The 24533-nt window shown below is 42.3% G+C and overlaps 1 long non-coding RNA gene across 26 annotated transcripts in view; it reads right to left on the bottom strand.

Moving 5' to 3' along the window:
• Nucleotides 1-24533, bottom strand: part of LOC112643077 (uncharacterized) — a 68243-nt gene that overhangs the window by 16922 nt on the left and 26788 nt on the right. For 19 of the 26 annotated variants that reach the window (XR_007409084.1, XR_007409098.1, XR_007409078.1 and 16 more), the window contains 7 exons: nt 22535-22644; nt 22215-22364; nt 15819-16004; nt 12595-13189; nt 12045-12262; nt 8539-8673; nt 2167-2376 (listed from right to left, as the gene is read on the bottom strand). This is a non-coding gene — a long non-coding RNA (uncharacterized LOC112643077). The remainder of the gene's footprint in view (nt 1-2166; nt 2377-8538; nt 8674-12044; nt 12263-12594; nt 13190-15818; nt 16005-22214; nt 22365-22534; nt 22645-24533) is intronic. The other 7 variants (XR_007409082.1, XR_007409101.1, XR_007409085.1 and 4 more) reach the window with 6 other exon arrangements.

The following is a 24533-nucleotide window of genomic DNA, read 5'->3' as shown; positions in this document are numbered from 1 at the left end:
TGGCATGTGAGGCCTCACAGATCATGCTCCCAATGTGCTATGAAAGCCTATCACCTTGACTTATGCCTTCTGTTTCAGCCTCTGAAACATGCCTGGGGAATTATGTGTAGAAGCCAAGCTTTAGAAGAAGAGCTCAAGATACTCAAGATAAAGGACAGGATGACTAACTGCCCTGATTTGCCCAGGACTATCTTAGTTCTAGCAGAAAAAGTCCCCCATGTTGGAAAGCCCCTCAGCCCCAGGCAAGCCAGGACAGCTGGTCACCCTAAAGAACTATTATAAAATGCTACAAAAAGACTGTGATGCAATATTTATCAAGTTCATAGCAGAGATGATACTTGGTGAAAATGAGGTGATGATTTTTCCTCAATGTAATTTTAGAGTGCCATTCAAAAGAACTCATAATGCACATTTCCTCAAACAAAGCCCAACATGTTGACTAAGAAACCGAGGAAACAGGAAACTCATAACAGTGAGGGTGAACATACTGGGCACTCATCATATGCTAGGCTCTGTTTGGAAAGCTTTACATAAATTAAATCATTTAATCCTCAACAGCTGTATTATAATCATCTGCATTTTGTAGATGAAAAAAATGGAGACAGAGACATCACGTACACAAGAAATGTATACGATGGAACTAGAGTGTAAACAAGGCAGCCTGGGCCCAAAGTCCCTGCTTCCAAACAGCTCCTATGTATAATATTTAACAACTCATGTTTACTGAGCTCCTACTATAAGCCAATCGTTGTTCTAAATATGCTCTCCATAAAACATCTCCTATAACCCTCACAATAGTCTGTTTGGGTCTAGAGAGGTTTTCCACTCTTACAACTAATATCTGCTGAGCTGATGCTTGTTCAAGAATTGTAATATTATATTTTTACAGGTGAAGGACCAAAATAATAGCAGTGAACAGGGACACTGGAAATGAGAGGCAAGACTCAAGAAACATTTCTGAAGTGAAAACATCAGAACATGGGATTGTTTGAACATGGGGAATGTGGGGAGAAAAGTCAAGGACGGCTCTGAGATTTTTTTACTCGAGGGACTAGGTGGATGGTAACCCATCCACCAAAAGCAAGACCAGAACAAGTTCTGCTTGAGGAGGAAGACAATGAGTTTAGATTGGAATGTGTTAAGTTTCAGCTACTAGAGGGCATGGCAAGTAGATGTGGCCAGAAAGTCCTGAAACCATGTCTGGAGCTTAGTCTCGACGGTTGGGAGCTACTGGCCTAGACCTGGTAATCAACATCACAGGTGTAAATAAGATTACCCGGAGAAGAGAACATGACAAATGACAGAGCCCTAAGAAATGTCTACATTTCAGGGGTGGGGAGGAATAGAGGAAAGCCTGCCAAGGAGGTCGTGAAGACTCAAGAGAGGTCAGGGAGAGAACCAGTTCACAAATGGTTGCCTGGAAACCAAGGGAAGGACCAGTGGACCCCATGGGGAAGGTGATGGCTAGAAGGGCCAGTGTTATAGAGGACACACAGGAGGAAGGCTAGAACAGATCATTAAGACCAGGGCCCAGCTTGGGACTGAAGACTGGGCCAGAATGTGATCAGAGAGCAGCAAGGGAAACTGATTCCAGCTCAGCCCGCTCCTAACCTTGGTCTCCTTAACATGCCTCAACCAGTAATAAAATCAAACTCAAAGCTCAGGGTTAAGCTCTAGGTGTGTCCCTGGGGAGTTGGGGGGCAAGGGGTAAGTTCCAGCTGCTGAGTCTGAAATCTAAAGGGGTGGAGGGGAAACTAGGCCAATAGGCTATTGCAGTTGACATATTTATTTATTCTCAGGTGCTTTTGCAGAAGATTAGCCCTAAAGAGCCACAAAAACAAGACCCAACACAAAAGCAAATAGTTTTTTTTTTTTTCTAAAATCCTTTCCTTCTGTAGCAAAAGAAGAGAAAAAGAGAAAATAGTTCTTCTCCTTTTTTTTTTATTTTTTTATTTTTTACTTCTTCAGTCTTTTTATTAGGTCAGTGAGAAAGTAATTCAGCCCAACACAACATTCCCTGGGCCAGGTTTATGGCCGCCTGACCCCTGACCCCTGACCCCCGGCTGAGAATGCCGGAGCCTTATTAATATCAGCAAAGTATGCGTGAAGACACAAGCTTTCCAAGGGTCTCGTTTCGTTGCCAAACCCAAGGCGCTCACCACTGACCTTGAGGCTATGCAAGATATTTCTCCCTTCAGGATGACAGAGAAAAGACAAGGCAAGCCAGGACAGGGTTCCGGATGGAAACCATCGCCTTCCCGCGAAGGAGCTCTGTTTTTAATCCACCCTGGGGATAAAAATCTGGAAGTGAAGAGCTGAGCTGAGGGGAGATGTGGATGCAAATCTGACACTCATTCAACTCTAGGCAATTCAGCTCTGGAAGAAAAAACATGTATGTGGAATCAGATGTTTGACCTTTTTATGGGAGTTGCCCATTATTTATGTCCGCACCCTCTAACTGGTGTTGCCTGGGTATTCCTTATGCTCTGGAGCCAGGCGCAGTACCTAAGCCTGTGTGATCATCCAAGCTTTACGAGGTCTCCCCACCAGCCCACCGCACTTCATTTTTCACGTAGCAAAGGGATCAAGCAAAGCATTCCAGCGGGGAGAGGCGCGGCCCAGGCCTACCCACGCTGTCTCCCCCCGGGCTGATAAACTCCCATCATAAATTCTGCTGCGACTCGAGGCTTCGACCTGTTGCTATCAGTACGCTTTTCTCTTGGCAAGACACCAGCCCTGTCCCATGAGAGAAATCCATTCTTTTCAGGGGCCTAGAGGCTTCCCGGGGGCAGGTGAGGGAGTAAGAGAAGCCTCTCCCCAGCGCAGGGTAAATCATCCCACGTTGCTGTTTGCAATCCTCAAGCTAACATCTCATTCTGGCTCTTTCCTGGGTCTCATCAGCGTTTCTGCCAGAGTGACGTGGTGCTTTCCAGACTTCCACTCCACCATCCCCCACCGCCCTTCCCAGCTGTTGTCAAAGCAACAGCCTAATTCACTGGGAAGTTCGAAGAGGAGGGATGAGCTAGGAGAAAAATGGACTGAGATAAGAAAAGCGCTCGGCCCTCGTAGCACACATCACCAGAATACTGAGCTATTCCTTCACTCTGGCTCTTGGACCTAGAAGTTTAGAATTCACTCCCTTTGGCTTCAACAGGCCGTCGGGTCTGGACCATGAGAGAAATGCTAGGATCTCGAGGACACTCGTTTGCACGTCATGGACCACCTGTGTGCTTTCGTCCAAAGACCTTGACCCAGCTTGACCTGTGGGGTCCTATTTAGTGACCCCACCGACATTAGACAAAGAGGCCACCAGAGCCCTTAGGCTGCTCTGGCAGAGCACGAAACCTCTGAGCTCCTGTGTTTAATCTCAGCTCTTTCCAATCCCAACCATTTTTCCCAAACAAATCACTTTTTCTGGTCATGTCAGCAACTACTTTTGCATGATTGAGTGGATCCGCCATATAGATGAGCCAGCTTGGCGGTGGGGGCTGCCAAAAGAAAAACCCCAATTGATCTGGTGTTTTTCATCTTATTGACAAGAACTTAATTCAGTCAAGCTGCACTTCATCTTGGCAAAGTTTCAAACCTCAGGAGAAGGGGAATCACGATGCCACCTATCGCAACGGGAAAAGTGGGTCTCGAGGCCACGTTGATGAGTGTGTCTGTAGCAACTTTCGAAAATAACCCACTTAAATGTGGCAACAGTGATCCTCAGTCTTTGGAGAGAGTTTATAACATCAAATAGCCATTTGGCTCTTTCTGGATGCCCTCCTCTCCACCACCACCCAGTGCATGGTTTTAGAAAATCTGGCGAAGCTAGAATTTCTTTTAAAATATTTAAAGTTAATTTTAGGTGATTTTACTTTCTGATTTTTTGGGTGAATTTTGCAATACATGTGTGTTCCCTCAGATACTTAGGGTTTCTCCCAAAAAAACAATCAAGGAATCCATTCTCTGTCCCACAGGTCAAAAACTGATCTTACCAATGCTGAAAGGGAAAGGGTTTTGTTGTTTTTTGTTTTTTGTTTTTTTTTTCATAATTCGGGGCTATCTCTAGGGCAACGTACATAAGCTGTGAAGACAGGGCTTTGAACCTGTCCTGTGTTCTGCTCTATCCCAGGAACTCCAGCCTCCAACTACTCCTCAGAGAAAGCTGCATGAGAGGACTTCACAGGTTCTCACGGAAAGAGGGGTTAGAGAGAGAAATTCTCCCATTCTTCTAGGACAGAATGTCTTCAGATAATACTGGCTAACATTATTGAGCAGCTATTATGTGCCAGGCACTACTCTAAGTATATTCACAAATTTAATCCTTAAAACAACTTTCTGAAGGTGGTACTATAATTCTCTCCAGATACTTACAGTTAGAAAAGCACAAAGAGATCAAGCAATTTTCCCAGTCACACAGCTAATAAGTGGTTGTACCAGGATTCCAGCAAAGGAAATAAAGAGTCCAGAGTTCATGCTCTTAACTTCTATCTCCCAACATCCCAACAGCTCTCAAACCTAAGAATCAACTGGAAGGCTTACTAAAATACAGATTTCTAGGCCACACACCCAGAGTTTCTGATTCAGTGGCTCTGGGTGAGGCCTGAAATCTTCATTTCCAGCACATTCCCCAGGAACGGTCATGATGCTGGACCACACATTGAGAATCACTGGTTATGCTTTTAACCCCTAGAGAAAACTCTTGGTAGAACTGTTTTCTTCCCCACGTACTGCTCCAATCCAGAAAACAACAACAAAAAAAAGTTGAAAAGTTCAATGAAAGCATTAGTTATACTGAGTAATTTCATGAGATCAATTGACCAGCCAGTGTTTTGGGTGGCCTTGATGATTTCTCAGACTGTATCATGCTAAGTCATACCTGGGGGGCTTCCAGAAGCAAAGCCACAGCCTTCTCTGTGGAGCTTCTCTGGGCCACTGACTGGACGTGCAGAAGATGACCAGAGAGCCTGAACCCGCTTCTCTCTTCTATCTCTACACACTCCTTTGTTGATAACACATTATTCCTAAGCCATGAGTATTACCAAACTGAAATGAATCTCACCTGTTTGTTAAAACTTCCTCCTGTAGAAACCCAGTAGGTTCTGAGTCTTATGGTTTTTGAGAAGGTCGCTCCATCATTAGGAAGGAATACAGCATCATGTGGCCCACCATGCACACCATGTTCTCCACAACAGCCCCACCCAAAATAGAACAATGTTTCACAGAGAATATATTAGAAATACCTTCAAAGGATATTTCGGGTTATAATAGTCCACAAACTATGGACCTCACACTCTCCCATGTTGAGGTAAATGCCTCATCCCCAGTAGGTTTGCAATAAATACTTGAAAATTAAGAACACTTTTAGCAGTTTGGCTCTTCACTTTCTATACTGAAGTATATACATGAAGAACTAAACTGCACTTCTTTCCAAATACCCAATAATTCTGATACTTTTGCCACTGCCCTTCTAACTTTTAGTTTTATATGTTTTAAGTAGGTTCCACACCCAACATAGGACTTGAACTCATGACCCTCAGGTTAAGAGTCTTATGCTGTACCGACTGAGCCAGCCAGGCACCCCTTGCCACTGCCCTTCTCTCCAACTTAATTAAGTCACATTTAATTTTCTAATGCTTGAAGACAATTTTCACATCATAATGGTGAAAGTCGTTGCACATTTTCTTTAAAAAAATGAAGTCCAGTTTTTCTTAAAATATCATTCTTAAAAGATTCATTAATCACTCCCATCAAATAATCCACTGATCTTAATCTATGACACTTTCTATTCTGACATTTTTCAGTACCATTTATAACATTATGAAAATCACTTAGACCAAATGTCAGAAGGCTGAAATTCTAATCCTGTCCCCGTAACTTAGTAGCTGTGTGGCTCACCTCCTCTCAACTTTGGTTTTCTCATGTGTTAAATGGGAGAAAAGAAAATTCACCATGTAAATACTCTCATGTATTAAGGAAGGAATAAAAAAGCCTTAAGGAACACTTGTTGGAATTTGAAGTGAATTACAATAAATTCATTTGATTGATTATAATTATGATCATGATCCTAACTAATAGTCATTGACTCATACTCCCTCAGAAGTACTGATGCATTTCTGTGGAATAACAGGTGTGTGCTCCCCACTTGTGGCCACTGGAGCCATATGGAAACAGGGACAGACTCATACCAAGGGCTAGTGAGAAGGGAAGAGTGCTTCAGCACAGCTCAGCCAAGGTTGCTCAGATCCAGAGAGTGAATTCAACGAACATGTCTACACCAGTCATTGCCCACCCCACCCCCCGAGACCTGGTGGATACCAGAGCCAGGGTACAAAGAAAACAGGGTTGGAGAATTAGAGGCATAAAGACAAAACCATTGAGTTGACGTGGGAAGACAGGAGATAGTCTGAAGACGCTCAGGCGGTGGCAAGTGCATGTCCACAACTCTGCTTTTAATACTGAGGGCAGCCAAGTCCATTTAAATGGACAGGAGCCAGTCACACAAATACTCTTACTCAGCTTACCTTACAATCAGTGATGTATGCTTGCAAGCCTACCAAGAAATATGGAAGTACTAACAGGCCGGCCCACATTTCAGATTTGAACTCACCAAGCCAGTGTCCTTACCCAGGCCCTCAAATCTCAGGGTGAAGAAGAGATTGAAAGAGATTTGTTACTACGAATAGTTAATGCACTAATGTTTGAAAATGCCTTATTTATACACAGGCTTCTCTTATTTGTATAAATTAGAACAGGGTGGAGAGTTTACCCCTAGGATAACCCCTCTCTCTCATTCACTGGTATACTAATGTGTTTCTTGAATTAAAAAGAAAAAATGGGGTAACACTTAGTGTTCTGAGAAATGCATGTAATCTGAGGGTTGCCCATGAGAGTGTGCCATGTGACATTAGAGCACCTTCAATATAGGGAGAAATGGTTGAACCACCACTAGAACCAAGCCAGCTGAGTAGCCTTGTGGAGATGACACCAAGAGCTGGCATGGAATCACTGTTGAAGACCTGTTATATATTTCAGAGACTCTGGGTAGAGTACCAGTACCCAAAGGCTCTATGCTTAGAATGGCAAAGAGCAGAATCTGGCTTATTATACATGATCTTCCATAACCCCGATCCATCTTGATGATCATAAAACTCTCATCCTGAAAGAGCTCAAATTCATAATTTGGGTTCACTCATTTGGAGTTTTTTTTTATAACAGTAGTAGTCAGATGCTGATTGCCAGAATATAAAAGCATTTAATCCAATTCTCTTTTTGAATGACTCATTTCCAATTTACGTGCTAATAACTTGTGATGGTCAGTCTCCAAGATGGCACCGAGTGATCCCCATCTCCTGCTATGCACACCCTTGTGCAGTCTTTCCACACTGCATCAGAGTTTCTTGGTGTGGTCAATAAAATATGGCATAAGTGATGATGTAGGACTATGCCAGGTCATGAAAGACATTGCTGTTTCTGCCTCGCTCTCTGGGAGAAGCTAGTTGTCATGTGGTGAGGATACTCAGTCTCATAGTAAGTTTCACTAGAAAGGGGACCAAGGCACCAGTTTTCCAGCCATGTGGGTGCGCGATCTTGGAAGCAGGTCGCCAGCCCCAGGCAAGCCCTCAGAGGACTGTAGACTCAGCTGACAGCTTGACTGCAGTCTTGTGACAGTCCCTGAGCCAGAACCACTTGGCTAATCCATTTCCAGAAACTACATAAAATAATAAATTTTTATTGTTATTACTTTAAGCCATTAAGTTTTGGGATAATTTGCTATGTAGCAATAGAAAACAAATACATAACTGATGTGCTAATAACAAATTACTTTTTATCATTCATTCAAATCAGATACTCAAGGATTTTTATTTTCCAAAACTTTCTTATAAAATTTAATAAAGATGTTGCTAATTCTCTATACATATGTAATGCAAATGATTTTCAGGTTTTATTGTACATATGTGAATCTGTTTCTTACTTTGACCAGTTGGTAATATTTATTTGGGATTAGGGTCTATTCTCTATTGGTGACCCCTCAGAAGTCATCTAAAATCTGGCCCGTTGTAGGTTTGTGTATATTTTATAACAATGTCCAGTGTGCTAGTTGGGACATGACTTAATAAGTTATTTGTGCTTGTTTAAAAAGCCACAAAGTCTTATCAAAAGAATTTTGTCGTGGCACCTGGGTGGCTCAGTGGTTGAGCATCTGCCTTCGGCTCAGGGAATGGTCCCAGGATCTGGGATAGAGTCCCACATCGGGCTTCCTGCATGGAGCCTGCTTCTCCCTCTGCCTGTGTCTCTGCCTCTCTCTCTGTGTCTCTCATGAGTAAATAAAATCTTTTTAAACATTTAAAAAAAGAATTTTGTCATATCAAAATAATTTCTTTGTCGCCCCTGAATTTGGCAATAAGGTTTTATGATACCAAGAAAGAATGGGAGCATGGGTGACCTCTGAGGATTTTTCCCACTCTAATATAGAGCAAAAGATTTCACAATTCTTCTTCTCTAGCAAAAATCAAGAGACAGAAAACCTAAAACCCAATTAATTCTCACCACAGGAAAGGTGTGAACCACAAGCATTGTCAAGAGAAAATTTTTCTGCTTAGTCCAATGCATCATCCTAAAGGACCTCAGACTCCATTTCCTAGGGCGTCATGTGTGTTCTGAGAACATCTGACACAGCAACATCTGGGAATCAACGAAAAAACATATTCCAAAGTCAATATAAGCCCTGTTTACATTGTTGCCATCCTGAATTATATGTTCCCCTTTAATTAGTGCAAATAATCAAAAGCTAGCAATATTTACAAAAGTCTTAGTTATGATTTATTTTCCTCAAGAATTATACCCACCCATTGCAGATTGGGAAATGAAAGAAATCAGACTCTAATCAAGATTGTAGCCTCAAGGCCAAAAACAAAACAAAAAAAAAAGAAGGCCATCCAGAGGATATTTCCCAAACCTCCCAGCATGGGTTTTTCCCCCTCAAATACTTCTAGTGCGCCTTATTTTCTGATAAGAATTTCTTTACTTTTCATTCTTCTACCTCCAGAAAGCCATCCTGATACCTAGACTGTGAAGTTCCCCTCCTCTAAGCGCTCCCTCCATACAACAAACATTTTTAAAGGCTCTGTTCCTGTTTAACTAGTTTTAAGCCCCTAGTGCTTAGCAGAGCCTGACACATAGTAGGAGCAAATAATATGTATTGACTAAAGTGCATATTGAACCCATGATTTTTTTTAATATTTTATTTATTTTAAAAGGAGAGCACAAGTGTGTGTGCATGTGAGTGGGGGGAGGAGCAGAGGGAGAGGATCTTCAAGCAGACTCTGTGCTGAGCATAGACCTCCCTGAGGGGCTTCACCCCACAACCCATGAGATCATGACCCAAGCTGAGCCAAGAGTTGGATGCTCAACCAACTGAGCCACCCAGACACCCCATGGACCCATGATTTTCATATAACATTTTGCTCTTCCTCATATTGTTTATTAGACAATTTCTTTTTAGTCATTTTTTCTCTGCCAACCTTCCTTTATAGCTCTCATTCTGAAAGCCTACATTTTGCTAGGTTTCTATCAATTGAAGGCAAAAAATGAGACAAAAATCTCCACATGTTCACCTGGACTGTAAGACTATTATAATTAAAAAAAAAAACTACCATGCAACTTTACATCCCCTATGATGGCTATAAGCAAAAACAGAAAATAGCAAAGGTTAGTAAAGATGCAGAGAAATTAGAACCCGGTGCACATATAAAATGGCTCAGCCAGTGTGGGAAATCAATTTGGTGATTCCTCAAAAAATTAAACACAAAAGTACATGACCCAACAAATCCACTCCTACTTACATACCCAAAAGCACCAAAAACATGTTGTTCAAACAAAACCTTGTACACAAGTGTTCATAGTAGCACTGTTCACAATAGCCAAAAGGTGGGAATAACCCAAATGTCCATTAACTAATGAATGAATTGATAACATGTGGTATCTCGATGCAATAGAATGTTATTTGGCCATAAAAAGGAATGAAGTTGTGATATATTCCATAGTGTGGAGAAGCCTTGAAAATGGTTTGCTAAGAGACAGAAGCCAGTAACAAAAGATCACATATCACATAATTTGATTTATATGAAATGTCTAGAACAGGCAAATCTATAGCAAAAGAAAGTAGATTAGTGGAGGGGTGCCTGGGTGGCTCAGTCAATTAAGCATCTGATTCATGATGTTGGTTAGGTCATGATTTTGGGGTCTTGAAATTGAGCCCTGCGTAGGGTTCCATGTTCAACACAGAGTCAACTTGTCCCTCTCCCTCTGCTCCTCACCCCCTCCCAAAATAAATAAATAAAATATTTGAAAAAGCAAATAAAGTAGACTAGTGGTTACTTAGGACTGGGCAAAGATAAAACGATAGATGGATGGCTAAAGGGTAAGGGGTTTCTCTTTGTGTCGATGAAAATGTTCTAAAATTGTCGGTAGTTGCACATTTTCTGTGAATATAGTAAAAACCATTAAATTGCACAATAAATAAGTGGATTGTATGGCATGTGATTATAATTCAATAAAGTTACTCATAAAAAAACCCTACCAGGTGGCATAAGGAAATTCACTGAGGTGTTGGAATTGTTCTATGTTCTGTTTGTGGTGGTAGCAAGACTGTGCATGTATTAAAGTCCATAGAGGGATCCCTGGGTGGCGCAACGGTTTAGCGCCTGCCTTTGGCCCAGGGCGCGATCCTGGAGACCCGGGATCGAATCCCATATCGGGCTCCCGGTGCATGGAGCCTGCTTCTCCCTCTGCCTATGTCTCCGCCTCTCTCTCTCTTTCTCTGTGACTATCATAAATAAATAAAAATTAAAAAAAATAAATAAATAAAGTCCATAGAACTTTATACTCCAAAACGGTGAATTGAAACTCACTATAAATTTAAAGCCACCATAGGCTTAGTTGGAATTATGAGCTGGGATCCACGGTCAGCTTGAGTTGAGGCTGGTTTATCTAATTAAAAAGTCCTGTATGTATGCAGAGAACACTCAAAGAGCCAAGCCTGAACCTAGTTCGTGAGGCTACACTCTGCAGCTGAAATCCAGACCATACGAAATCACTTCAGAGAGATCATCACCCATGTAGTCTTGTCTACACTTCATGCTTCAGGTAGAGTTGTTGATTCAGTGGTCCAAGTTTTCCTGTCAGGTCCCAGAAGCCCCTAGTGATTCTTTGAATTCTCCATTTCACATGTACCAGGTAAAGAATTTGGTCCCAAAGTGGAGGAGGACAGGTGGTGAAGGAATGAAACCAGGTCACCGTTAAAATCCTATGACCCTCTCATGGGTACTAGAGAAGCCTGGTACCCTAACCATCGAAATACCTGCTAAGCCCTTGCAGTCAGTCCCCTTGCAGCTAGCTCCAGTCCTCAGAGATTGTGACTGAAGAGCGACACACTCTATGGTAGGGAACACGTGCATGCACCCGAATGTACCATGCTGCACAGCATCCACAGGCATGAAGCCCCTTGAGAAGGGACCACCTGTATCAGTTGGGATTAGATGCAACTGTATATAATGGAAAACCCCCAAATAGCTGAGGTTTAAACACCAAAAAAGTTACTCTGCCATATACAAGAGGTCTTTGGGGGAGGCAATCTATGATTGAAATGAAATCAAACAGGGAATGAAGGGTGAGTAGACGACCTGCGGGGTCAGCCAAGCCAGCCCTGTGTCTTCTGGGCTACCCTGCACTGGCCCTGGAAGGAGCCCATTAGATGTTGTTGATTTGATCTGATCAGCAGCAGCCAGGCAGTCTGATCTAGAAGCAACTTTGCTGTCTGCCTGCATAAGCAGGCAATTCTTTAGTCTGGCCCACGGCACAGGGGCTAAGCAAATAGAGCATGGTTTTTCCAGTCTTTGTGAATTAGGAATTGGTCAAAAACATTGATATTTTCTCTTGGAAACCACAGCTCTATGTGAAAATGAAAGGAAGTTATTCCAATTTTCTAAACCACCCAGGCTTCTCAGTTAGGTTAGAGATGAAAACTCACTGTGTTATTCTGTCCTCAAACTCACCCCGTGATTCTCCCACACACAGATCGATGGAAAGTAGTCACATCTGAAGGAGTATGGGGTCGAGGGCAGGTACCTGATGTCCTCTAGCGATGCCACTGAGAATGTGCCCATTCTCTTAATGCGGAGGCCCTGCATACACATCCATCCCCTCTAGAAAAGACAGACTCATAGACCAGCTCTTGTCCAATCCTTGGGCAAGATTTGTAAAAACCCCTTGCCTATTGGGAAGGGAAATGAGATGCAAAGTGAGTGCCTTGCCTAATCCTGAAGGCAGAGCTTTTTTTTTTTTTTTAATTTTTTATTGGTGTTCAATTTACTAACATACAGAATAACCCCCAGTGCCCGTCACCCATTCACTCCCACCCCCCGCCCTCCTCCCCTTCTACCACCCCTAGTTCGTTTCCCAGAGTTAGCAGTCTTTACGTTCTGTCTCCCTTTCTGATATTTCCCACACATTTCTTCTCCCTTTTCTTATATTCCCTTTCACTATTATTTATATTCCCCAAATGAATGAGAACATATAATGTTTGTCCTTCTCCGACTGACTTACTTCACTCAGCATAATACCCTCCAGTTCCATCCACGTTGAAGCAAATGGTGGGTATTTGTCATTTCTAATAGCTGAGTAATATTCCATTGTATACATAAACCACATCTTCTTTATCCATTCATCTTTCGTTGGACACCGAGGCTCCTTCCACAGTTTGGCTATCGTGGCCATTGCTGCTAGAAACATAGGGGTGCAGGTGTCCCGGCGTTTCACTGCATCTGTATCTTTGGGGTAAATCCCCAATAGTGCAATTGCTGGGTCGTAGGGCAGGTCTATTTTTAACTCTTTGAGGAACCTCCACACAGTTTTCCAGAGTGGCTGCACCAGTTCACATTCCCACCAACAGTGTAAGAGGGTTCCCTTTTCTCCGCATCCCCTCCAACATTTGTTGTTTCCTGCCTTGTTAATTTGCCCCATTCTCACCCGTGTGAGGTGGTATCTCATTGTGGTTTTGATTTGTATTTCCCTGATGGCAAGTGATGCAGAGCATTTTCTCATGTGCATGTTGGCCATGTCTATGTCTTCCTCTGTGAGATTTCTCTTCATGTCTTTTGTGAAGGCAGAGCTTTTAATCTGGGTCCCAACGCTCAGTCCACTGCTCAAAACAACACAACCCAAACTATTATTGAAAAAGGGAAAAAAACAAACAACAAAAAACAACCTCTACTACTGAGAACCAAAGGTTTGAGATTCAGAAACGTTTTTACATTGATTTGGTTATCCAGATCAGAGTTTGATTCTTGATTTTTATCTTGCTTTGGTCTCTATGAAGTCATCAGTTTAATCCAATCATTATTCATTGAAAACTTACCCAGGGATCAGCAATGTTATGAGGGGGGTACAGAAGGACCACAAGATATGACCTTATGTTACTGTACTGATAGGATATAGGACCATGAATTAATGAGATTAATTTTTTTTAAGATTTTATTTATTTTTTTGACAGAGAGTACGCACAAGCAGGGGGAGCAGCAGGCAGCGGGAGAGGGAGAAGCAGGCTCCCCACTGAACAAGGAGCCCAATGTGGGACTCAGTCTCAGGACCCTGGGATCATGACCTGAGCAGAAGGCAGATGCCCAACTAACTGAGCCACCCAGGCGCCCAAATGAGGTTAATTTTTAAACAAATGCACCAAAGACTATATACGTTCATGTGAGCAGTACCTCACATTAGGAAGGACACAGCCCAACAATGGTGTCAGTTGCTCAAAATATTTTTAGAATCCCTATTTAGGAATTCTTTTCAATAGATGAACCAAATTATACTTGGTCTTTTTGCTTTGAAAATGGAATTTATCTTTCAAGGCAAACCAAAGTCATTCAGAACCAGGTCTGGTAAAACAGGTGGGTGATCTGTTTAAGGTTCGTGGTGACATTCTATCAGCCCAGGGTGGTCCTCCCCCAGACCTCTTTTTCCATAATAGAATAATCTTTGTGTGTTTAGGCCAGTGGTTCTCAAACTTCAACATACATCAGAATCACATGGAGATGGCTGGGTCCAATTTCTGATTCTTCAGGTATGAGTGATGCCAAAGAATCTGCATTTCTAATAAGCTCTCAAACAATGCTTGAGATGGTGCTGGTCCAGGAACCACACTTTGAGAACCACTGCTTTAAGACAGGTATTTTATCTTTCTTTAAACATAGCTGCACTTAATTTTACTGGCTATAAATTATCATTGCTTTCAGAGAATTGCTTTACTACCTCTCATACTTAGCTCTGGACACTTCATGGCCTTGCACATTCCAGGTATGCAACTGGACACGTGCCCATGGTCCCTACAAAAAATGTATCACTTTTCACCCAGAGACACAGAGGACAGAGCTAACATCTATGATGGAAAGGGCTCATGGACATGTCAGTGATTAGAATTTGAGCCTTGCCTAGCACCCAGGCAAGTCACAGAGGGTTAGGGATGGAACGTCCCTGGAAGGGACATTGATCATCATCTAGTCTAACTATCCCCACTCTTATTTGACAGCTGAGGAAACCAGCTTACCCAGTAAGTTCACCCAACTGAACCCAAGTGCAAGGTCACCCAGTAAGTTACAGGACAGTTGCACAGGATCCGTGAGGAAGTCTCAGTGTCACCTTCTGTCTACAGAGAACGGGATCATGAGCTCACAAAATCAGTACCAAATGCAACATGGGGTAGGTCTAATATTGTATGTACATTCCCCGAAGAACAGACAGTGCAAATCAGACTGCATATTTCTTTTTTTTTTCGGACTGCATATTTCTATCCCTTCCATCCTATAATAACTGTGATGGTGGGATCCCTGGGTGGCGCAGCGGTTTGGCGCCTGCCTTTGGCCCAGGGCGCAATCCTGGAGACCCGGGATCGAATCCCACATCGGGCTCCCGGTGCATGAAGCCTGCTTCTCCCTCTGCCTGTGTCTCTGCCTCTCTCTCTCTCTCTCTCTCTCTCTATCATAAATAAATAAAAATTAAAAAAATAATAATAACTGTGATGGGAAACATCACTATTTGCCCCCCCTCCCCATGTGGTGAAATATTCCTCATACTCAAGACATAACTGTTGGCTCCATCTCCAACAATAAGCCCTCATTTCTAGGAGATGACAGGGGGAGGTGAAGCGAAGGTCAGCTAGAAGGCACATCCTCCTAGAATGCACTTCTTTGGTGTAAACATTTGCTATTCATAGCGAATGTCCACATGCCAGCAGAGAAACGGTCAAGAAACCACAAAGAGTTGACTTGGCTGACCCCCAATGATGTTCTAAGCTTCAGCACAGTGTCAACATCTGGTCTCAACCTCTTTTCAATCTGGTACCAATTGATGGGATGGCACTGATGCTTTAGAAGCCACATGCGAGGAATAGGCCACTGGGGAGGGGGAGTGTGAGGAGGGGGGAGTCTTCACAGTGGGGAGAAAGGCTGGAAAGTTCAGGGAAGACAGAACCTGGGGAAGCCTGATTTCTGCTTTATTGTCTGCCCACTCTGGAACTGGCTGCTTATGATGATGGATCAGGCCCTCAAACCACAGCCATATGGCACCCAAAACCCCCATTGCATTTGCTCAGGCTCACAGTACCCACCCCGTCTGTGCCCCTGAAACAATACACAGCCCCTATGGAAGAACTACTAACATCCCCTCCCTTTTTCCGCCAAGAGTTTTGTCCCTTTCTGCCTCCCCCGACCCTCACCTAAAACCTGCTGGAGCTTCACCTTCTCTAGAAAACCATCTCTGACTCACTTACCTACCTGCCTCCAGGAAACTTTTAGGTGTAATTCCTTACAGCAGATTGAGTGCATTCTCTAACGTGAGCATTTTATCTTGTTTTTAGTGATCAAAAGCAGGTGCTTTATTTCCTTGGCCAGCTTTTGCTCATGTTGTTCTCATCACTTCCCCAGTTCTTCTAACTCCTCCTCTTCCCTGTGGGGCACTAACTGTTTAAGGTACCAAGAAGACAGGTCAGTGCTCCTGAACTGGCCCCCACATGTTAGGGCTGAGCCACTCCCAGAGTGCTGCTAACAGTTTGGGAAAGCTTGAAAAGATAGGTCTGGGAAAGGTCTGGAGGTGCGTCTTCAAGAACCCACAAGGGCAGGTGTGCATGGTTGCTATGGTTACCAGGCCTTGACCCTCTAGCCACCTCCTCCCAACAAGACAACCCTCTGTGAAGCACAAAGACACTCAGGTGCTCAAATCCAATTCACCCCAAGAGCTGGAAGAGTGGTGACAGTCATATCAGCCAGCTTGTCACACCGTCCTGGCATAGTTAAAGGTCACCAGGGCTGTGAGGGGAACACATGTGGAAAGCCACCTGATGAATACCTGTTAAGATTAAAATGAAATTAAACAGCCAAGTCAAAGCCCAATGTTCCCTGCAGTCTCTGAGTTTCGTTCTGTTTTGCTTTGTCTCTGTTTTCTCTTGAACCAGAACTAGCATCACATCTGTCCGTGTGGCTCTTCTGTGCCTGGGCAGCCAAGGCCCTGGATGCAAAGAGGGTTGGGGGCAGCAGGGAAATGAGTGAGCTCAGACTCCCATCAAGACAGTCTCCTCTTTCTACCTGAGCCTCAAACTATGGTTTTCCAGGCTCCAGATGGTGATGATGATTGTTACAAAGCAAGCATTATCCCTGTTAATGAGGATAATAAAACGGAACAATTCATGACCACCAACATATGGAGCACCCAACAAAACACAGATTTACCCCGCATTACCAGGAAATGAAGTTTTCCACATCAGTGAATTTTCTGGAAAATTAGGGCTTACCTCTTTAGCTTCCATATTTTTTCTGAAGATGTTAACCATTTGGGATGGAAATATGTGTCAAATATGAAGTACCCTTTCCTCTCTTGCTACACATTTTTTTTTACATTTTTACATTTTTACATTTTTTTTCTGGACATCCCATTATGAACATGCAGTGATGTCTGGGGGGAGAGAGGTGTCTCCATGTGTAATGTATTCGGGTCTTTACTGGGACAGACCACTTGGCCTTGGCTTAAAATCAGCTGTATGCAGGACTTGCTGCCCTTGACAGAAGGCACCCTAAGTGAGAACCAGGGCTTTCTATCCTTACCCGGGTGTCCCCTACAGCCCTGCCATACAAAAGGGGGGTTCCCAAAATAGCAAATCAGCACCCGGGTGGTTCTCAGAAATGCAGACTCTCTGGCCCCATCCCCGACCTGCTGAATGAATTAGATTCTGAATTTTAATAAGATCTTCAGATGATTCACATGCACATTAAAAGTAGAGAATTATTATCCTCCAGCTGTGCTTGCCAGCTTGTCCTCGGCCAGTTACATCACCATCACCTGAGGATGCCTCTCAGCATCACAGGACTTGAGGCCCTGGTTAGACCCCAGAGCCAGAATTTCCCAGGAGTGAAACCCAGAAATCTATTTTTCTCATACTTAGGGATGATTCCGATGTGCACCAATACGGAGTACCCCTCTCTAGATTCTGCTCTCAGGAGGTGCTCAAATTGTTTTCCATTTTAACGCCAGTTCTTCATTTCAACATTTACTAACAAACCAAACCCACAAACTTTTGCAAAGCATGAGGACTTTCAACCAAACCTCCTGACAAAGGCATTTCTGCAGCTCCTCCACCATTTCTTGAGGCTTGGGGAACTTGAGTTTGCATGGGGGGCCGCTTCTCCAGCCCAGAGCTGTGCACCACTGCCCAGCTTCCCAGGGTGATAGACTTGGGGCTTCTGCAGACATGTCCGCGGGGACAAAATTCAAATGCCCGTAGCCTCCTCAGTGCCCCTGGGCTTCTCCTGCTGCTCCTGGTATCTGAAGCCCGCAGGAAATGCAGCCACCCACTGCCAGAACAGGCAGTGGACACCCCACCCTGCACTCCAGACCACAACCCAGATACCCTGCTCCCTGGGTGCTGAAACCACTCCCCCTGGCACACATGTGGTCTTTATTAGTCTTCATTAAATTGAATGGGATCTTTGTCTGTTTCCTGGGATCCTGTCTCTTCCTGCACCAGCAAGCTGCCAGGTGTTGGTCCTTTTTGTCTAAGCAGATACAATCCCATTTCTAATTTTCTGACACAGTGGTTAAGGTTTCTGACTTTACTGAATGAAAGAAGCCAGGCACAAGAGGATCCCTGGGTGGCTCAGTGGTTTAGCGCCCGCCTTTGGGCCAGGGCGTGATCCTGGAGTCCCAGGATCAAGTCCTTCGTCCGGCTCCTGGCATGGAGCCTGCTTCTCCCTCTGTCTGTGCCTCTCATGAATATATAAATTAAAAAAAAAAAAGAGAGACCAGACACAAAAGGCCACATAGTGTATGATTGCATTTGCATGAAATGCCCTGAAAAGACAAATCCATAGAGACAGTAAATTTGTGGTGGCCAGGAGCTGGAGGAATGGGGAATGAGGAGCCACTGCTAGCAGGTACCAAATTTCTCTTTGGGGGGTGATGAAAATAAAATATGGAATTAGATGGTGATGATTGTATAATCTTTGTGATTATAATAAAAACCACTGTTTGTACCGTTTAAAACATGGAGATGTGAATTGTATCTCAATTTTTAGAAAGATCTTGGGCTTTAGAATTAGACTATTTGAGTTCAAATCTGGCCCCTGCCACAACCCAGCTGTGTTACCTTGGAAAAGCTAATTAACCTCTTTGGGACCCAGCTGCATAGTCTATAAAGAGGATGACAAAAGTACTTCTATCATAGGTTTGCCATGAGATCTAAATAAGATAATCTTTGTGATATGCCTGGTATGTTATAACTGCCAATAAATCTTCATGGCTAACTTTGAATTCAACAATTCTCAAATTTCAAAATGCATGAGAATTACCTGAGGATCTTAGTAAGATGAATGCCCCTTAGATTTTCAGATTTATAAGCCTGGAGCTGGCTTCAGAATCAGCATTTTTAATAAGCTTTTCATTCTGATACAGATGGTCTGGAAATGATACTATAATAAATACTGTCCTACACTCTCGTAAAATGGAAAAATTGAAAAGCAAACGTTTTAAGAATTATGTGTTAGCTTCCCACTTAGGATGTAGATAACTGGAAGGAACATCACTCCTACCCTTACACCCAAAAAAGTTTGGACAATCTGCAAATTCACAACTTTTCTTGAAAAATTGTCCATCTTGAAGGACAACCAGCTACCCCCTAATCCAAGGAAACTATAGGCACCTTCAGAGGGAGATAAATACAAGCACTTAATTATCTGGGGCCAATGCCAGTGGACCCAGAGAAGAATAATTCACCTAAAAATTTTAACAAATTGCTAAAGGCTGAGCTTAGGCCAGCAAAAGACTATAGAACTCCTGGGGACATAGACAAAGGCAAATTCACACCCTCTTGTGGGGTTTCCTCCACAGATATCATTAAGTATACACCAAAAAGATTGGGAATAGGACACAAGTCTTCATGTAGCGTCCTATGGACTGGGAAAAAGAAGTAGCAGCCGCTCTGGGACATGCATCCAGGCGGGAAATTCCACCTGGATCTTATCCCCTATTAAATTTAGCCTTGAAATATTGGTGAAATGGCAACACCCTGTCACTCTTAGGACACTGGTGAAAAAGCTATTGTAGCTGGGGGAAAGGAGGTGGGAGTGGAGGGGTAAACTATAGCCTTGGGAAGGAGCAGGAATATGTTCTGGATCCAGAGCTACAGCTAGAGGTAAAGGACATTCCCAAGATCTAGAGATGCTAGAAAACTGAGGCTTAATCAGAACACCGGAGAATGCCTCCCAACCACCAGGCTAGCAAGCATCTAGCAACTAGTGATAGCACTCTACTGCTGAAAGAGGTGCAAAAGCATGGTGAGAGACCACCACAGAAGCACAGTGCAAAGAGAATATGTACATCCAAGGATAGAGCAGACATTGGAGGAAAAATACATTCTAGCAAACCAGCCTAAACACCAGAGGAATTTAAAAACTGTGTTCTACTAAAAGTAACCATAGCAACAACAAGGCCTAAACTGGTCCACTCCTAAGTAGGTAGGCTCGATCCCCCACACTAAATGCTAAGAATTGGAAAGACATGCCCACTGCCAGGTGTAACAACCATTTAACTCAGTCTCTGAGAGCCTAAACAGATGTCTGATTTTCATCAAAAAATTACAAGGTATACAAGGAAACAAGAACAACAAAAACATTGTCAAGAGGCAAAGCAATCAACAGAACTAGACTCAGATATGATATAGATGTCAGAACTATCAAATAGGGAACTTTAAATAAATATGATAACTATGTTAAAAGGCTCTCATGGACAAGATGGGAAACATGCATGATGAGAGATAGGTAACTTCCATCAAGAGAGGAAAGTGTAAAAAAGAATCAAATGGAAATTCTAGAAATAAAAACCATGGTCACAGACATAAAGAATGCTTCCAGTACGCACATCGGTAGACTTGAAATAGTCAGGGAAAGAATAAATAAATTTAAAGATAGGTCTATAGAAATTACCCAAACTGAAATCCAAAGAAGAAAAGAGTTTAAAAAAATAAGAATAGGGTACACAAGAACTGTGGGACAATATTGAGCAGGCTAATACGCATGTATTTGGAATCCCAGGAGAAAACAAGGCAGAAAAATATTTTAAGAAATAACATATTTAAACTTATCCTCATTTGTTCCATTTTCAGTGCTTTTTATTTCTTTGTGTAGATCCAGGAGTCTGTCTGGTATCATTTTTATTTGCCTGAAGAACTTTAGCATTTCTTGTATTCCTTGGTCTGCTGGAAGTAAGTTCTTTCAGTTTTTGTTTGTATGATAAGATTTTTATTTCTCAGGGATCCCTGGGTGGCTCAGCAGTTTAGCACCTGCCTTCGGCCCAGGGCATGATCCTGGAGACCTGGGATTGAGTCCCACGTCGGGCCCCCTGCATGGAGCCTGCTTCTCCCTCTGCCTGTGTCTCTGCTTTTGTGTGTGCGTGTGTGTGTGTCTCATGAATGAATAAAATCTTAAAAATATATTTTTTTTATTTCTCTCTCATTTTCAAAAGATGTTTCTCCTGGGTATGTAATTCTGGGCTGACCTTTTTTTTTCTTTCAGCAATTTAAGAATGCTACTCCACTGGCTTCTTGCTTGTAGACTTTCTAACAAGAAGGCTGTTGGAGCTGTTATCTAAATGCAGTGTGTCTTTTTTTTCTTAGCTGTAGTTTGAATGCTATGTTTGTGTTTTGGTATTTATCCTGTTTGATGTTCTCTGAGTTTCTTGGATCTGTGAAGACCAATATCTTAATCTTGGACCTATCTCTCATTAGGAGGGTGTGATTTTTAAGCTGAGGACTGACAAAGGAGTAAGTCTTAGCCAGAAAAAGAAAGATTGAGAAGTGAGTTTCAGAAAAGAAAATTCTGAACAGATGGGAGAAAAGGCATGATTAATGGTCTACAGATGAGAGATCCTCATATTTAAGGCAAGTAAAAAAGACCATGGTAGTTAAGAAAATAAGGGCAGATGGGAACATGCAGTAGATAAGGTTGGACAGTTAGAGGATACATTTTGAGAGACTGTGTAACACACATTAACCCTTATTCTTAACATAGACATTGAAGGCTTTTAAGCAGAGGAGTGACATAATCAAATTTAAATTCTTAAATTCCTAATTCATAAGGGTCATCTTACTGACTGGAGAGTATAATTGTGCATTATGTCTTAGATTCAAGGGTCCACACATTTCTTGGATAAAGTCTGAAGCTATGGTTCGTTTCTCTTTTCCATCTTTCTCTGCTATACCTCCCATCACCTACTACATACCTCTGAGCCTTCCTGCAAAACAAAGACTCCATTCCTTTGAATCTTGCTAAGTGTTTACAAATATCCTCTTTTCTCCAGACAGTTAAATTATATTGACTAGCCTTCTTTATTATTAGATGTGGCCACGTGCTCGAGTTCTGACCATTATGAGCAAGAAATAAACTTTTTTACCACATCACTAAGACTTAGGGGTACTTAGTTCCAACATTTCGCCTACTCTGACAAATATACAAAGCAACCAACTAGTTACAAATAAACTACTTCTTAGATAACTAGTAAATTCCTTGGATATATTATTTTATTAAAATATCATTTTATATAGAATGATAAGAATAGATAAGTAAAAGTTTGTGTATTCTCCAACTCATACAACATTGAGGGCCACACACTTTACTTGACCAACCTACCTCTAGGAAGTCTCTGACAAAACTCCTGGAATTCATGTTCTTCATTAAGCATAGTGTGGAACAATAAAAAGTGCCTTGATTTTATAACAGGAGAACCAATATTCCAGTTCCTCTGGTCCATGTTGAACTCTTTGGTGCCCATGTCTTAAGCTGTAAGAGCAGAAATAATACCAGTCTTCAAGGGTAAAGGATTACATTGTAAGGATTAAGTGAGGCAATATCTCTGTGGTAGGTTGCTATAATTTCACCGATATCTACAGCCTTTACCAGGTGACATTGCAACTGCTCGAACCAAAAGGAAGGGGCACATTTCCCCATACCTTGACCCTGAGCTCATCCCTGTGACTTCCTCCAGCTGGTCTATGAGTATACAAGGACTTGCATGTTTCTGCTTGCTCTCTTGTGCCTCTTCTATCACCTCTTCTGCCACCTGAGGACATGTCTGGGTTAGTTTGTTCAAAGATAGGAGACATGGATCAAGGCTGAGTCACCCAAGTCACCTCAGCTCGAGGCCATCCTAGATCAACTGACAGCCAGCAGATGTCCAGCTATATGAGCAAGCCTAGAAGGCCCACAGAGCCACCGAGCAAACCTCCATACACATGAGCAATAAACACTCATTGTTGTGTGGCACTGAGATTGCATGGTTCTTTGTCACATGGCATCATTGTGGCCACAGATAACTAATAGAGTCTGTGAGATTAAGTCCCCACAAAGTGTAAAATACTACACAAATGTAAAATGTTAAAGCTCAAGAAAACTATACATATTATACAATTATGTTTAGATAATTATTTATGTATATACCTTAAATGTATATTTGTATATTCTATATATTAGTATAATATATAATTATATACATAATTTTCCTGAGCTTTAATAGTTATAATTTATAAATTTTATATATAAACCAAATATATTAATATGCTAATTATATATAATTATATAATTATAATTATATTGGCCTATGAGATATTAGAGTCTATGAAAAAAATCCTCTTTAAGTCCTTTTTCAGAGAGTCATGAAATCAAAGTTTGAGTTGGGCAGAACCTTGGAGGAGAGCTAATCTACCCTTCTACCTGTGTGTGGAGCCTCTTTTTTTCTCAGCCACATTGATTCTCTCTCTCTCTCTCTCCTTTTTTTTTTTTTTTTTTTTTTTTTTTTTTTTTGTGCCAACAGACTTGTTTCCTCTAGCCCTTCTATGCTGAAACATCCTTACACCCTTCCTTCTCTCTAACAATACCTGTGTGGACAACCCAGAGGGTTTAGTTTCATCCTTCTCAGTTGGCCACTCCTCTGCCTTGACATCTGTTACTTATGCTTTGGTGGTGCTGCGATCCACAATTTTTCCAGATGCCTTCAACATGCAGCCACTTTACAAACTAAAAGTTGCTAATGCCGTATCATTTATCACATTTTCCTGCATATTGCATTAATCTTAAAGACCCGGCTTAATGCACACAAGGACACCCTCTCTGAATGTAGAAGGGCTGGTCTACAAAAGCTCATAAAATAAGCATCCTCCTGGATTTCCAAAGGAATGGAAAACCACAAGAATAAATTGGAAGAGAAATCAGGCAAGCTGTTTTTTATTTTCTAAAGGAAGGAAGAAATTATTTAGCCTGATTCAGGGCTCTTTCAGGCACCTCACACATTATTATCACTGAACAAATGCTTATTATTCTTCTTAGCAATGAGGTAACCCGAGATGGACCTTTTCTTCCCTAAAAGGAATCAGGAGTACTTCCAAGTCCCATTTCTGCATCCTAAATGGTATCTTCACCTCAGCAGCTGAAGGATCTTTTTTTCTCTAACCTAGAAGAAGGCAGGAGGCAGAGTGCCTGTCTAGAAAAATGACAAATCAGACATGACATACATACAGACCTATTACTTCTGTCATATTTCTCCTCTTAACTTTTCTCAGCAATTAAGGTTTCCATGAGCCTCCCACTCCTTTTCAAACCCTGCTCGTGAGGCAGTTGTAATTAAATTCCCTTGATTTCCCAATGCTGCTTCTTTGTAAAATAACTTTATCTTAGAAAAGTTCCCTTTCTACATTTCCCCACACACCCTTTCCTGACTTGGACTGTGATGGTGAACAAAATATTTTCCTCCCTCTCTTCCACGCCTAGATTTGGGTTAAGCAATGCATCCTCCAGAAAGTCCTCCCTGAGCACCTACCCCAACCTCATTTTGAAGCCCTCTCTCTAGGCTCCCATAACCCTCCCTATATACTCCTATCATATTTACCACACTGTCTTCCAGTCATCAATGTGTTCATTGTCTCCCACACTTGGCCTGCACACAAAGGGCTGGGT

Source organism: Canis lupus, chromosome 38 (genome assembly GCF_003254725.2).
Source record: "Canis lupus dingo isolate Sandy chromosome 38, ASM325472v2, whole genome shotgun sequence".
Taxonomy (NCBI): domain Eukaryota; kingdom Metazoa; phylum Chordata; class Mammalia; order Carnivora; family Canidae; genus Canis; species Canis lupus.
Note: the sequence above shows the minus strand (reverse complement) of the source record. Positions and strands in the feature narration are given on the sequence as shown.